We start from the raw sequence: 12,767 nt of genomic DNA, 5'->3' as shown, positions 1-12,767 counted from the left end.
CTCCTGTCCCGCCCCATTCCTTCCTCCTTTTCAGTCTCTCTCTCTCTCTAAAAAAAAAAAAAAAAAAAAAAGAAAAGAAAAGCCGAAACTGGTTTGGCTCAATGGATAGAGCATCGGCCTGCGGACTGAAAGGTCCCAGGTTCGATTCTGGTCAAGGATACGTACCTTGGTTGCGGGCACATCCCGAATAGGGGGTGTGCAAGAGGCAGCTGATCAATGATTCTCTCTCATTGATGTTTCTAGCTCTCTATCCCTCTCTCTTCATCTCTGTAAAAACTCAAGAAAAATTAAAAAAATAAAAAAATAGAAAATATATCTTTGGGTGAAGATGAAGAAGAAGAAGAAGGAGGAGGAGGAGGAGGAGGAGGAGGAGGAGAAGAAGAAGAAGAAGAAGAAGAAGAAGAAGAAGAAGAAGAAGAAGAAGAAGAAGAAGAAGAAGAAGAAGAAGAAGAAGAAGAAAAAGAGAGAGTCGGAAACTGCACCCCAGTGCTGTGGTCTTCTCTGTTTCTTAGAGCCCTCTCTTGACCAAAATATAGTGAAGCGCTCTTACAGTCCCAAAGTTTGCGGTGTGAATCAGCGCCGCTGGTGTAGTGGTATCATGCAAGATTCCCAAAGTTTGCGGTGTGATACCAAAGCTACCTACGCCTCATTTTGGCTTCTGTCTTCTCTGCAGTGAGAAATGGGCTTCCGAGTGGATCAGATGGAACATATAGGGATTTCACTGACTGAGTCTCAGGTGGCTGAAGTGATCTCCCACTTCATTCCAAAGTTTATTATTTTTTACAGCATCACTAAAAGGATAGCCCATGGGAATGGAGGAAAATGTAGCAAATATGCCCAAAGGACACCAATAATGTATTGATTCCATCTTAGTACTTGCCAAACTTTGTCATGGCATCCTTATGGGTAATCGGATCATTACGTGGCAAAAGTGTGTGTCTCAAGAATACTGAGAAATTAATCAATGCTAATGTGAATCAATGTTTCTCAGACTTGAGTAATATATATATATACCCTTTAAAGGAAATATGTGCTCATATTGATTTAAAATTTTACTATAATGTTATTCAAACACATAAACCTAAAGCTAGAAATCATTTTTACACTTGTAAGCTTTATTCAACAATAAATATTTTAAAATCAGAACAAACACATGCATCAAATAAAAGCACAGTATAAGTTAATAGTATTTATTGAACATGACAGATAATGCTGTTTTCTGACACTAAATCACTGGCGTTAAATTTAATATTAGAGTGATGAGTCTTCATGTCTGGTTGTATAGCTTCCAGCATTTTGTTTTTGCTGTTTCTGCAGCAGGAAAGGCTCACTAGCATAAATATGCTGCACAAAATGACATGTAAAACTCTGAGGGCTTGTTTGATACTTCCGGTTAAAGTTGGACCTTATGATTTATCAACATTCTGCCAACAAGAAATTCTTACATGCCAATTTTCATTAAAAACTAAAGATTGGAATTAAGGTTAGTATTTTTAAGTGATTGACATCTACATTAAAGAGGAACTTAATCCATTTATTTCTGGAAATGGAAACAGAATTTTTTATCCTAATTATATAATTTCCTGCTAAATTGGCATTCTAGAAGAAAAGTTAAATATTATTTTTTAAATGAAGTATTCAATCAAAAAGCATTTATTGAGCACATTTCTCAAACTATTATGTTCACTGTGAACACAAATCTCTCATTACATGTTGCCACGTGAACTGCCAGAAACCGTTCTTTGTATGGGATGCTGTGGAATTATTCGGCTTTCCTATAATGTGAACACAATGGCAGACATAAGTGCAAGCTGGAACTCTAAAATGAAGGAGCGATAGTCAGAGTTAAGACAATTACCAGATGATGAAGACTATATCCATATTATTTTTTAAAGATCATCATTCGGTATCAATCGCATTTAAAATTTCTGATTTCAAATTCATGGCTCAGTCGAAACCAGTTTGGCTCAATGGATAGAGCGTCGGCTTGGGGACTGAAAGGTACCGGGTTTGATTCTGGTCAAGGGCATGTACTTTGGTTGCAGGCACATCCCCAGTAGGAGGTGTGCAAGAGGCAGCTGATCGATGACTCTCTCATCGATGTTTCTAACTCTCTATCTCTCTCCCTTCCTCTCTGTACAAAATCAAATTCATGGCTCAGAATATATTTTTTTGAGTAATTCTTAGCTTAATGGTTGGAAATGCTCAACAAATGACAACTATTCTATTATTGTTGTTGGTGTTTGTTTATTTAAAATATTTGGTTGACAACACAGCCATGAAGGGCTGGTACCTGAGCAAGGATACTAAGTCTCTTTTTCAGTCTTGTCTTGACTAACCAACTCATCTAAATCTCTGTATTTGAGATTTTCTATCCAGAAATGAAGGTGAAACCTGATACACTTCTTAGGACAATCATATGAGCTTAAAATTTAATTCAATTGATGTGTATTATGCAAAAGCCCCAAGAAAGTCATATGGCATTATATGTCATACAGTACTGCAGCTTTTTTCAACCGCTGTTCCGCGGCACACTAGATGTTGCCTGGTGTGCCGTAGGTGCAGACAAGACAAGAATTTTATAATTTTTCACTATTTTGTTTACTTAATATTTCATAATAAAGTAATTATAAAATACTTTCTTTGTGTTTATTTGATTCCTATTCAAGAGAATTACTTTATATATAGTCAATATAGGCACAGAGTTAAATTTTTTAACATTTTCTAATGGTGATGTGACTCGTGATTTTTTTCATGAAACAAGTGTGCCTTTGCCCAAAAAAGGTTGAAAAACACTGCTGTACTGCACATCTTAGGATAGTCTTTTAATAGACATGAGCCGAGTTAGAGAAAATAAATTTCTCAACAATAAAAACCTCATTGAGGAACAGAGAATCATACCATTGTCCCTGAACAAGTTTTTATTTATTTTTTTTAATTTTTTTTTATTGTTCTACCACATTATAGTGGTTATTCTAAAATGAGACTTTCTGAAGCTGAGAAAATATTCAGAGAAAGGAATTCAAAGAAAGGATTCCTTACCTGGGATTTAGAGATAGGCTTTGGGGAATGTAAGTTTATAAAATATATCCAATATTTTGTGTGTGTGTGTGTGTGTGTGTGTATCTGAGAGGAAAGGGTTATATTTTATCTGATTCACACAGGTATATTAGAACTAAAATATATTTGAACCACTGTTTTGGAATGAGACTTTTAACTCTTAGTATCACTTGATAATTAACACTAAAAGTGAAGTCATTTTTTTTTTCCTGGGAATAGTCTCTAGTGGGCTATCGTAGTAGCCCTTACCATAATTATGATACAAAATATTAATTTCATAAGGGCAGTTATATCCTTCTTTATCTTGATCAAGGATAAATTAAGACTAGAGATTAAACAATGGCAATCATTGAACTATGTTATTTTATTTGGAATTATAGTATAATAGATCCTAACAGCCTATGCAGCCTTTGTCTAGCTGCCTGGTCTCTCCCTTTGTCGTGGACTTTCTCTTCCTTACTCTCCTCTATGTTATCTGAAGGACTCATCCATTAATGACTCATCCACAGCCCTGGCTCTATAGTGACCCCCAGATGGCAATGTTATCCTCTGTGAGTCTCTATCTCTCTTCCTGTCTTGGTTTTCTCATGTGTGACCATAGTCTCTCTTCCTCTTTGATGGACAGTGTACATTCATAGGAATGAATGGTGCACTTGGTAAAGTGATTGTTTGTTTAAAAAGGATATTCTCAATCCTTTCTTATAACATGATCCTTCATCTGACAAATGATCAGACTGGACACATCTGTTAGCAAACTGTGACTTGTTCACCATGTGTCTTATAGGCATGCCTATAAGGAATGGGGTAGGGGAGGAACACAACACTTTTTCTAGGAGCCTTTTTCCTATGCTTTGTCCCTCTTCACCACCCAGTCAAATAGACCTCACAAATATTTTATCTCCACTCTAAGGAAGATTTCTAATTCAGAATGAAATGCCTGCAGAACTTTATGAAAAATCCATTATTTAACTTTCCTGGCACTTTCTCAAGTTTTGGGGGAATGATTTCCTCTCTTCTCCTGCTGAAAACAGACTTTAAAAATTAAATTTTAAAAATATTTATAAGTGAATAAAACATAAAACCAACATTAAAGACGGGCTAGTAAATGGGGACACTAAGATATTCGGTTAAGAAGAGTTACCCACTCATTGTCTCTTAACTAAGCACATCAGTACTAAAAATGCAGGTAAACAATGTCAGGTATGGGTATGACACTATACTAGTGACTTAGCAATTAAGTACCACACTCTTATTTTTCTACCTCTTGAGCACAGTACCTAACTTCTCAGTGTCTCAGCTCACTTGTCTGTAAAATGGACATGATAATACATACTTTTCAGGCTGTTGTAATAAACAGATGTGATATTTTTACAAACTGTACATCAAGATACAAAGTTGGTTTTTTTTTCTTTTTTCTTTTTGGAGATAAAATTAAAAGGAAAACAAGATCAAAACAGCCAACCAGCAAAGATGTTTCTCCAATGGGTCCTCTATAAAAATTAAGCAATTAGGAGCTAATAATTCATAAAAATAAATTTTATTCTAAATGTAGTTTTCCCTACCATAAATATGAGAACATTTATAGTGTATACAATTCAGGGTTTCTTTCATTAAAGCAAATCCTCCTAGGGCGGACAGATGTCAGACTGAAATTCATAAAGCAATAAAGTTGGATTTTAGGGAGAAAATGGGATACCACCTAAGTAGATGTTGTCACAAGTGACTCTGACTTGTCTCTGAGTCCACCTGGTTTTAAGGCACAATATTGGGCTGAAATAGTCAAAACGTTCACCTTACTAAAGAAAAGACGGCCTAAACTACGGCCTAAACTGCAAGCACATCATCTGAGAAGGAGCGAGCTCCCCTGCCTGATTTGGGAAGCACACCAATGGGTTGCTCTCCAAGCTCTGTTGCTGTCAGACTCAAGGTGGGCCATCTCGTTTGGTCCATCTTCATTCTGCACAGCTGCTGACTTTTGCTCACTCCCTTGGGTCTTAGGAAGTCTTAACTGTCATTTCTATAATGGTTTATTTGAACACAGCAGTTATTTTTGGCACAATAGCTTATGCGGGATAATTTTTTACAAGAAGCAGAGCCCCTTTTAAAACCAATCCCCACAAAGAATTCCAGTTTATAAAGGAGTTCAAAGGGAAGCTGCCCCAGTTGCAACAGGAGTTGGGGAAGTGTCCAGTTCTCCCGGAGATCCTTCTCCAACCCTCCCACCAATCTTCTGGCAGTGACTCTCAAGCCACCTCCAAGGATCTTCAAGATTCTAGGAAACACAGATTGAAAACATCAGTCTATGCCAATCTGACAATAGGCTTTCTAAATAAGAAACTAGGATAAACTCTAAAATAACTGAAGGCAGCATGAAAGAAATCAAACCAGTTTCCAGAGAAGAGAATACCTGAGAAAGGAACAAAGGAACTCTGAAGAGTGATAGTAGTTTCCTGTTTCTCAACAGACATATGGATTATACAGGGGTAAGCATTTGTCAAGATTGAACCGTAAACTTAGGATCCATCATATACCGTATTTTTCAGACCATAAGACGCTCCGGACCATAAGACGCACCAGTTTTTAGAGAAGGGAAATGAAGAAAAAAAGATTCTGAAACAAATAGTGTTCTAAAATATTTTATGTGCATTAAAACTCAACATCACAGTCATAAACACATGTAATCAACCCTGTAAAGTAAACAGCAGCATTTAGAACCATTTTAGAGCCGGGCAAGCACACAGAGATCACACAGAGCCGGGCAAGTAAAAAAACTTTTTTTTTAAAGTATATGTGTAGGCTATATTTGGACCATAAGACGCAGGGACTTTTTCCCCCCACTTCTGGGGGGAAAAAAGTGCGTCTTATGGTCCGAAAAATACAGTATATGCTGATGTCATCATATATACCTCAGTAAAATAATGGAAGGCTAGAGCCAGGCTGATTCTGGTTAGTCCCCATACTCATATGAACTCACACTTAACTAAAAAGATACAACTTCGATGGGTTCCATCTATAAAGATCAAGCTTGTGTTTATAGAGCACCAACTATTTTGGACTAGTTAATATTAGGTCTAGTAATAATTAATGTCGTTTTCTAATACTTTTAATCGAATTTATTTAAATAATACAACAAAATTTAATCAACAATATAGTTGCCGTTGTTTTCTACTACTTGTGCCCAATGCTCAGGAAGCATTTTAATCCCTCTGTTGTAAAATTCTTGTGATTTTGATGCAAAAAATTCGGTCAATGCATTTTGAGGCATTCTTCATTATTAAATTTTTTTCCAAGAAGAAAGTTTTGCAAAGAACGAAACAAATGGTAATCGGGAGGGGCAATATCAGGAGAATATGCAGGTTGAGGGAGAACTTCCCATTCCAACTGGCGCAGTTTTTCAGCAGTGATTCTTGCAGTATGCGGTCGTGCGTTATCGTGGTGAAGAATTACGCCCTTCCGATTAATCGGCGTGGGTTCTTTTTCTCTTAAAGCTTGGGTTAACCTTTCCAATTGGGCACTATACACTGCACTTGTAATGGTTTGGTTAGATGGTAAAAGTTCATAATGAAGAATTCCTTTAAAATTCACCAAACACACAACATCACTTTTTTCGCATGCAAGTCAGGTTTTGGCATGGGCTGCGGAGCCTCATTTTTGTCCAACCATTTAGGCCACCTTTTCAAATTAACATACAGCACCCATTGTTCATCTCCGGTAATAATTTGCTCTAAAAACGGCAAACGGTTTTGATGAGAGAGGAGCGAACTGCAAATTGTGACTCTTTGATTACGGTTGTTGTCGGTCAACTCGTGAGGAACCCATTTTCCAAACTTTTGGACTTTGCCAAGTGCACGCAATTGATTGGAAATTGTTTTTTGTGAACAATTTAAAGTTGTCGCAAGCTCTTGTTGGGTAATTTGAGGATTTTGCACCAAAAGAGCTTGAAGAGCTTCTTGATCAAAATTGGACACACAGCCTCGACCACTCTTGTCATCTAATGAAAAATTTCCCTCGCGAAATTTCTCAAACCAATGCTGGCATTTTCTGGCGCTAACTGCATCTTGACCAAGAGCACTACAGATGTTTTTTGCAGCTTCACTTGCTTTTCTTCCTAATTGGAACTCGTAAAGCATGCAGTGCCGAATATGCTCTTCATCCGCCATCTTCTTAGCCCTAGTTTTGCAACAAAAACCAAACCAAACACAAACTTTTTCAAGCAAAACTTGTTAATTGCACTTCACACGTTCTGTAGATACCACGTGTTTGAAGGTTATGTCAATACAAGTCAACGCCAAGCAAGATTTTAAACGAATGTTTAAAAACGACATTAATTATTACTAGATTCGATAATATAGCCACAAGAGGGCAGCAAACGCACCATGGATGTAAATTCTCCAGCATCCTTTAATGAAGTCTAAGTTTTTAAAGATATAAATCTGTCACAGAATTCAGATGTAAAAACCTGCTGGAAGTCAGTCTTTCTTAATGCTCTTATGTAATTTAATCCAAAATAACTTTCATATTCAATTTAAATATTAAAATAATCAAGTCAGAGAAGTGGATTGGGTGAAAGGATTTTCTTGACTGGGTTAAAAACACAAGATGAATTATTTCTTTTATTATTTTCTCATTGCCATGATGAATAGAGAAGTCTAGGACTAGTAATTAAGGATTAGGGACAGATGTTGTGGCCTTTCTTTGAAGTAGTGGCAAGCAGGCTGCTAAAGATATACTAATGTCTTTAATCAGAACAGGATAAATGAAAGTGTGTGTGAGGAAATTGACAATTGGTTGATGAAAATGCGTAATTGGTTAATTAAATAGTTGATTAAACTACTTAATTATAATTATATCTGGGGGCTACAATGAGGCTTCCTTCACAAAGGACTCTTTTACCCACTTCTTGTGCACCATGAATTTTCAAAAATTGTGTGGAGGAAAGATTCTAGGGTTTTGTTTAAGTCATTTTTCTGAAAAAAAGGAAAGTGAAAAACCATAACTGAAAAAGAAAATACTGTTCTAGTAGGTTATCTGAGTGGCCCCAGAAGAGGCTGGTGGTTGTCTTAGGAGTTAATTTTGATCTGTAGATGGACTGGATTACTTGGATTTCAGGCAGGAAGCCAAACTTTGGAGGAAATGGGTGAATCTACTCTATAATGTTGAGAGGGGACTGGAAGACTAAAACGGAAAATACTTATTTTGTTCAAGGATTGTATTCTTCTCACTATTGCCTCTTGGGGCCTGAATTTCCTGCTATTTTGTTTTTATAAAACTCTGATTAAGTATCAAAAACAAAAGACATTAGCCAAGAATTCCCTTCCTAGAAAACGATTCCAAAAAAATAGCCAGGGATGAAAAAAAAAAAAAAAAGTGACTTATATCCAATGATGTTTTAAGTCATGAATGTTTTTGAGAAGATTAAGAATAACCCTAAAATTTTATAATAATTTGAGTACTAATGTTGTGCCAGATCCTGTTTTAAGGCTTCCTATTATATGTTTCTCATAAGCCTAGAAGGTAAGTGTTATTGTTATACCCATTTTATGAGGAAACCAAGGCTCCAAGAGCTTATATACAATAGCTGTCTAAACTCACACATCTAATCAAAAATAGAGTTGGGATTTTTACTTCAGAACAGAGTTTTAACATTATATTGTGCCGCATCAGCACAGCCAAGGGTTCGACGAACCTGAAGGAGGGCCAGTGAAGGATGAAGAAAAGACAGACAGAGAAAAAGCTGGGTCTAGGTGGATCTTCTGTGCCTGGCTGAGGCCACAGAACAGATCCAGACTGCAAGCTGATGGTTTATTTTATAGTCAGGGACAAACAAGGTAGTTTACAATGTTCTTGTAAGTTTCACTTGTTTTGGCAGCACTTGCTGCCCCTCCCATAGCTCACTAGCTACCCAGGAAAGATCTAGGGAGCAGTTACAAGATTAAGCTTAATTATGCTTAGAGGACTGTGCCCTCCAAGCTGGGACTTGTTTGCGACTTTGCCAACAGGTCAGTCCAAGGCTTAACCATATAGCAGCTTCCTACACTACATTATATAATATATAGCTTTCTATAACTATGGTGATTCAATATGTTTTGGTACATCTTCATAATAGGACATTTTAAAACTTTAAACATCATGCTTTTAAAGAATATCAATGCAAGAGTAAAAGCAACATGTTAAGTGAATAAGCCAGGACACAAAAGTATACATGCAGTATGACTTCATTTGTATAAGATTCAAAAGAAATACCCTGAAATGTTAACTCAACATATTTTCAAATGGTAGAGTGACATTTTCTTCCTTTTGTCTTCTGGGCATTTTCCAGTTTACTATAGGAATATACTTTGCTTCTCTAATTACAAAGAAAGTTATTTTGCAACAGGTGTGTAGTGGGAAGTAACTTTACATTTTTATTCTGTAAGAAAATCAGGTATGAAGAACTTGACAGTTGCTTAGAAATTTGTAGGCTCATTTCCATACGCAGCCCGAACATTTGGTGGGAGGTGAGGAACAAGGATCTGACTTTATCTATGAATGGTTCAGAGTTACTGAAACTTGTCACGGAGAATTATCATGGCTTTAATTAAGCAGCAGTGAAATACAACTGAGGAAAAGGAAATGTGGGGAAAAAAATCTCCATGAGGGTTGGAGGTCAGTGGAGTCACTCCTACAGTTCTGGACCTTCCCATGGAATAGCGTGTCCCAGTTGGAATGCTGTGGACTGTAAGCTGCACAATATACAACTGAAACTGGCTTACGTAGGAAGGATATTTATATTTTCAGGGTGATCTCTTCACAAGGTATATACATGCCTAATTACTTCATTGCACACCGGGGACTTACATAATATTGCATGTCAATTGTAATTGGAAAACAAATTGATTTTTTTAGAGTTCATCTAAAAAAAAAATAAGGAGAGTTATTACCTCCACAAGAAGTCCAGAGGCAAAGTGGGTCCAGGTGTGGTGCAGCAGCCCAGTATGCAGTGATGAATCCAGGTGCTTTCCCATCTTTCCCATCACCATTCTCAGTGTGTTACCAGTATCTCCCCTTGTTGTATCATGACGGTAAAGTAGTTCCAGGCTCCACATGTAGACACAACCACATTCAACATATATGAAAAGTTTTTTTCCCGCAGGCATTTCTTCTTATTGTAGGTCTGCTTCCCATTCAGCCCTGTTGGTCAGGAATGAATATCAGCAAGAGAAGAGGGAAAAAGGATTGGCCGTTGAGTAAGCAAAAAGTATTGTCTGCACAGTTTCTTCTGGCTGATGTAGTAAATACTAGACCTTGTCCTGGTCCTTCATGTGACACAGCTATGCTTTTAAAGAACTGTAACATTGTACATTGGGGAGTCCCAGCCACATTTGGCATGGAGCACCATGGAGTCAAGGTTAGGGTGAGAGACTGACCTCTGGGTGTTCTGGGTGAGAGAAAGCATTCCCAACACTATTGGGTAATAGAAGAGAGAAGGCCCAGGTATGATTCAAGTGGTTCAATGGGAATATTTAAAAGAAATGTGACCATTTAACATGCTGGTAAATGGGATGTGATTACATTATTATAAAACAGAGGGATAAAATTATCTAAGAAGATATATTAAGATCAACCTGATAAGATAAAATATTTTTTAAATAAGTTAATATAAACTAAATAATAAATATTATTCTATCTAATAAAAGGCTAATATGCAAATTGGCCAAACGTTGAAACAATTGGTTGCTATAACGCACATTGACCACCAGGAGGCAGATTCTCAACACAGGAGCTGCTCCCTGTTGGTCATTGTGCTCCCCCAGGGGGAGCGCCAATCAGCCAGAAGCCAGGCTTATAGCTGGTGAGCGCAGTGGTGGTGGTGGGAGCCTCTCCTTCCTCTACAGTAGGGGTGTCGAACTCAACCAGAGAAGGGGCCAAAATCTAAAATCCAGCCTAAATCGCGGGCTGAATGGTTTACTGAACAGTCATAAACTGTCATTGTGATGGAAACGCAGCAGAGTGCAGTGATGACAGCGCGGTGCGGGCCACATTGCAAGGCCTGGCGGGACGGATTTGGCCCGCGGGCCTTGTGTTTGACACATGTGCTCTACAGCAATGCTAAGGATGATGGATTGTCAGCTTAGGTTCACTCCCCATGGGGAATAGGTCTAAGCCCTCAACTGGACATCCCCCTGCCAAGGTCTCCCAGACTGCAAGAGGGCACAAGCTGGTCGAATTTCATGCCATTGGGCATCTAGTAAGTAAATAGGCCAATAAAAGCCAGAAGACAGAGGAAGAAGATAAACAAGGTAAAATATATGAACAGGTACATGAGTAATGAATAAAGGAAGTAATAGATCAAAAAGATCAAATGTAGTCATATAATAACTCCAATTAAATGTACATTCTTAACACAAGGTGGGAAAAATAGAATCAACAGCTACAGAAAGGTTGGTGTGTGTTTTTTATTATGTATTACCTTAGTTTACAACTCTTGGTTATGTTGGTTACAGAAGGCCAGCAAACCTTTTCTTAAATTTTTTACATAATTTTGAAATGCAAGAGTGTCTCTGTAGCCTCATGCTGAAGGCAGGTATTTCCAGGTATTTTTTTTTTAACTTTCTATTAAAGAAACTGACAACAACTTTGGCCCAATTCCACTGTTCTTCCTTTTTGGACCCAGTGGAAATGCAAAGTCTGTGCTTTATTCCTGCCCAGGCAGACCACCAAGTCCACATTTTGCTCTTGCTATTTTAGTAAAGGCATCATTTTTCAAGAGGAAATGCATAATTTTGATTGTGCAAATCACAATCATGCCTCAGGAATTCTCACTGGGTAGTCTACAAATGGAGCTAACCAATTTTCTATTGCAGCATCTAAAGATAATCCAGAGGAGCCCAGCCGGCATGACTCATTGGTTGAATGTTGACCCCTGAGCCAGGAGGTCATGATTTGATTCCCAGTCAGGGCACATGTTTTGGGCTCTATCCCCAGTAGGGGACATGCAAGAAGCAGCCCCCCAATGATTCTCATCATTGTTATTTCTATCTCTCTTTCTCTTTCCCTTCCTCTCTGAAATCAATTTTTTAAAAAGAATATTTCATTTTAAAAATGAATAAGTGAAAATAATCCAGAGGAGACACAAGTCAAATTCCCAGGTGATTAGGGCTACCTGCTCCATGTATTGAGGATACAGCAGCACTCTGTAGACTCTTTAGCCATAGAAACCCTGCTTTGTTTTTAACCTTCATTGTTCAGTCTCCCCTTTTCAGCCACTTGCAAGAATTGCCATTCCTACCTGATCAAAGCCCATGGTCCTGCTAAGTGCACCCTGACCTTTGGTTTGAGACCTGAGCTGGTGATGATGAATTATGTACATTTTCTAACCTCTTAGCCTTATCATATATTAAAACTTATAGACCTTCAAATAAATGTTAAGTGAAAGCAATCTTTTTATTAAGTGACTAGAGGCCCAGTGCACGGAATTTGTGCACTTGGGAGGGGTTGGTTCCCTCAGCCCTGCCGTGCCCTCTTGCAGGCCAAGAGCTCTTGGGGGATGTCCAACTGCTGTGGATGCAGGAGAACCTCCCATCACTGCCACTGCGCGTGCCAGCTCCGCTTCTGACTGAGCAGTGCTCCCCCTGTGGGAGTTCACTGACCACCAGGGGGCAGCTCCTGTATTGAGTGTCTACCCTCTGATGGTCAGTGCACATCATAGTGACCAGTCATTCCACTGT

This window comes from Pipistrellus kuhlii, unplaced genomic scaffold (assembly GCF_014108245.1).
Source record: "Pipistrellus kuhlii isolate mPipKuh1 unplaced genomic scaffold, mPipKuh1.p scaffold_m20_p_1, whole genome shotgun sequence".
In the NCBI taxonomy this organism is placed as follows: Eukaryota; Metazoa; Chordata; class Mammalia; order Chiroptera; family Vespertilionidae; genus Pipistrellus; species Pipistrellus kuhlii.
The sequence above is the reverse complement of the archived record's forward strand: the minus strand, read 5'-3'. Positions refer to the sequence as shown.